We start from the raw sequence: 4504 nt of genomic DNA, 5'->3' as shown, positions 1-4504 counted from the left end.
CCCTTTCCCCTTTCTATTTCTTTCTCCCTTTCTCTTGGTCTGTCTAGCTGACTTCCTCACTTTCTCCCCTTCCATTCTCTCCCTTACCAAACAACTCTTTCCTGTGGTTTCCGTTCCCTCTCACCCTCCTCTCTCTTTCATGGCACAGATGGTGCTATTTCCTGAACCTTGTTCGTTTCTGGTTCATGTCAGATGTGTGTGCTTACATTTCCTAAAAGCTGGTGATACTGTGAATAGCTACACAGGCCCTGGGGCAGATTTACACTCCTCTGCTTATTCCACTGTGAACTTTCTCTTCTCCTTCCCATACAGCCAAAACAGGCATACATCCACACATTTATACCGTTCGAAAGATTTTTTTTCTTTTTCATTTTCTGAAAATTATTTGATATTTTATTTCCCCATTACATGTTCAAATAATTTTTTTAACATTCATTTAAAAATTTTTAGTTCCAAATTCTCTCCCTTCCTCCCTTCCCACCCTGCCTCATTGAGCAGGAAAGCAATTCGATATAGGTTATACATGTATAGTCAAGCAAAACATTTCCATAATATTCATCTTGTGAAAGAAAACACAAACCAAAAAAAGCCCCCAAGACAAATTGAAAAAGTAAAAAAAGTATGCTTCAACCTGTATTCAGGCACCATCAGCTCTTTCTTTGGAGATGGATAGCATTTTTCATTACAAGTTCTTCAGAGCTATCTTGGATCATTGTATTGCTGAGAAGAACTTAGTCATCCCACAACTCATCATTTTACAATTTTGCTATTATTTTGTACATAGTTCATTTCACTTTGCATTACTCATGGAAGTCTTTCTATTTTTTTCTGAGAACATCCTTCTCATCATTTCTTATAGCACCAAAGTATTCCATTGCATTCATATGCCACAACTTGTTCAGCCATTCCCCAATTGATAGACATCCCTTCAATTTATAATTCTTTGCCATTAGAAAAGAGCTACTGTAAATATATATTTATATATAGATCCCTTTCCTTTGTTTTTAAACTCTTTTTTGGGATCAGACTTAGTAGTGGTATATGATTCTCTTTTCTTTAAGAGATGGAAGCAAACTAACTTCTAAGGCAGGAGAGTGGATATAGGAATGCTATCTGCTTCCCAAAACTTATTCCCTATTTTGGCTAATCTAGTAGTCCTACTTCCTTAAGTGGAAGGGGTATATAGAAGGAGCTAAGTGGCATAGTTAAGAGAATGTTTGAATGAGTTCAAATGCTGCCTCAGATACTTTCTTAGTTGTGTGACCCTGGGCAAGTCACTTAATTGTTCTCAACTTGAGTTTCTATGGTATCTATTATTAATTATTAATGGCATCTATTATTCTTGCCCCATTGAATCCAAGCTATGTAGAATAAGTTTGGAGGGCTTTGTTCTACCTGGCCAACTTTTTTTCCTATTCAGAATTGTAGTTGACTTAAATTACTATAACCTTTCAAAGTTTGTGTGTGTGTGTGTGTGTGTGTGTGTGTGTGTGTGTGTGTATTTGAACTTCAAAATACTTCTGCATTCCCAAATCAAGTGAAAAACCTTTATGACCCACTTTGGGACAGTTAGAGGAAGAGAGGGGAAAAGTTAATCAGGAGAGAGAGAGAGAGAGAGAGAGAGAGAGAGAGAGAGAGAGAGAGAGAGAGAGAGAGAGAGAGAGAGAAAATAGACAGCCTTAGTCACAGAAGATAATGAAAAAAATTCTGATTTTATAGCATTTTAGTATATTCCTGCTAAAGAATTTTAAATCCATGAGGATTTTTGTTATTTTTTTCTAACTACAGACCTTTAGTTATAAAATCTTTTTTTCTTGTCTCACAAGATAGATGATATTAAGATGAGGACTAGATCTGGGCTGTGAACCAGTGATTCTTCATTTCTGTTTGATACCTATCATCTCTTTATATCTTTGTTATGACTAAAAAAGTAACTGTAGTTAGCATTGATCCTAGTTAGAGAATATTAAACTTTGGGGATTCCCAGCATGAGAAGTGGTAGATAGCTATGCATGGGAGGTGAAAGTCCCTTTCCCATCTGTCCATAATTAATAGTTCATTCTAGACTTTTTAGCCAATGTCAAAATGGTCTTTTGATATTGGTGATCATTATGTAGCTTCATCTATTCTGTGCCTTAACTCTTGCCCTGGTATCTGTTTGAATTACTATTATTTTCCTTCTGGGTGATTGCTATGATGATGGAGATAACTCAATGAATTCATTTCCTCTTCCTCTTAGGAGTTTGGCAGAGCATACATTCACAGAGGGCAAGAAGCTACATGAGAAAACAATGAAATGATGGAAAGTGTGTATGAGTACATGGGATTTTAAATTTCCTTTTGTTGTATATAATAGAGACTTCCTGATTGGCATGGGGAAACCAGCGAGTAAACAGCCATGGCATTTGGACTAAGCCCTTGAAATTTGGGACTTTCTTTTTAGTGAAATTGGGTCACTCAGCTGTTGTGGTTAGAATGAGGATCATCCTTATAAGTGGACTTTGAATTTAAGGGTATTGGACTGTTAAAAACTGCCAATTGCCACTGTTTGAGATTGATAAGGACAGAGAGGGAGGGCTGAGAGAACCACTAGTGCTTTTTAAATCCCTTTCCAGAGACCCAAATAGCAAAGATAAACACAGAGAAAGTGAATGTGAAGAAAAAGAGATTGGCATCTGTTGAAACTTTTACAGATGGATGTGCTAGAAAAGAAGGTACTTCTCTCACATCATATTTCCCTCGCTTCCGTTCCTGACCCTGAGAGGGTTCCTAGATGCTTGTTTAATTCTTTTCAGGACCTTTAGGGATTGGGTGAGACTGTTTCTGTGGTACCCAAAAAATCTCTAAGTGGAATCTTCAGAAATTTCTGGAGCTGGTTGGAGGTGGAGGATTCCTTATAAGACTTTTATATTTTTCCTTTCGTTTTTCCTATATTCAACAAATTATTCAACTACAATGTGTTAAGTACCTATATTCTGTGAATATAGAAAGTTGTTTGACTGAGATAAGGGATTTAAAGGTTGAGGTGAAGCCTAGAGCCAAAGATTTCCTATTTGTAATATTTTTGAGCAGTATTTAATATTATCTCCTAATTTAAATGTTGAAACTAGCCAGTCCTGGACATTTGAAATTGTCCAACTGAGTATGTGTAGGGGTTAAGGATGGGGTGGTATAGCATGGATGTTTGTAGTTCTTTGGTTGTGAAATATTTTATCTTTTCAGGAAGCTTTATCAACTGTGGAGCAGGGAGGAACTGATCAAGGATAATGCCAGTTGGGGGGACAAATCAACCACTGCACTCCTTTTCTGGAAAATAGAGCATGAAAGTAATACCTGTCTTAAGAAACTGATTTCAGCAGCTTTCTCGGTAATGAGAGGCTGCAATACCCCCTGTGCTCACAATAGAGACAGAAAGTGGTATACGCAGACTATACAAGTGTCACAGTTATTAAGTATGGTGGCAGAAGATCTAACAATAGGAATTTCTGGAGAACTGTATGCTCTCTCTCTCTTTCTCTGTCTCTCTATGTGTGTGTGTGTGTGTGCACTTAGAATTTGGAATTTTCATTGTATTGAATAAGTTTATACAGAGTTGAATCTTGTGGGCAGTCTAGATGGCTGGCTTCTGAAGTTCCTTTTAATTTTAGATCTATGATTTTATGGTTTTTATGAGTCAGGGGAGCAGAGAGAATGGTAGTCATGAGCAAGTGAATACATCACTTAATGAGAATGAGTTTATATTTGAAAGTAGCACCCAGAGTTTTATAAATGAATATGAGTGAACTTCTTCAAAGGTTGGGTGTGGTCCTGGAGTGATCTTTAGTTTAAGGAGTATGATGAGTGAGGATTAAAATAGCTTAGTTCTCTAGCCTTTGGGGTCAAGATTTTATACACAATGGATCCTACTATATTAACACATTCTGGGGAGGTTTGACACCCCAAAGCCCCATGCAGAGAAAGATGACTGCATCTGTTATCTACTACTTGTGTTGCCATGGAGGAAAAACCCTAGGTACATGAAACTTAGGAGAGAATCCTTACTCATATCCCTCAAGTCAAGGAGAAAGAGGTGGCTCTTGCAGATGAGGAATGTGGTTTCAGATTCAGTTTTTGCAGTCTATATTCCCTAAGTTGAAGATCTGGAAATTAATTGTAACTTGTTATTGTTCTTTAGTAGTTTTTCATTCATGCCAAATCTTTCTGACCCCATTTGGGATTTTCTTGGCAAAGATACTGTAATAGTTTTTCATTTCCTTCTCTAGCTCATTTTTATTGACATTTTCTTTTGTTTTTTGGCAAGACATTGGGGTTAAATGACTTGCCCAAGGTCACACAGCTAGATAATTATTAAGGGTCTGAGGCTGAATTTGAACCCAGATCCTCTTAATTCCAGGACCACATAGCTGCCCCCTCTCCAGATCATTTTTTAGATGAGAGACCCAGGAAAACAGGGTTAAGTGACTTGTCCAGGATCATACAGCTAGTAGATGTCTGAGGCCAGATT

The sequence above is a fragment of the Macrotis lagotis genome, chromosome 4 (assembly GCF_037893015.1).
Source record: "Macrotis lagotis isolate mMagLag1 chromosome 4, bilby.v1.9.chrom.fasta, whole genome shotgun sequence".
In the NCBI taxonomy this organism is placed as follows: domain Eukaryota; kingdom Metazoa; phylum Chordata; class Mammalia; order Peramelemorphia; family Peramelidae; genus Macrotis; species Macrotis lagotis.
This window is presented reverse-complemented; position numbering follows the sequence as displayed.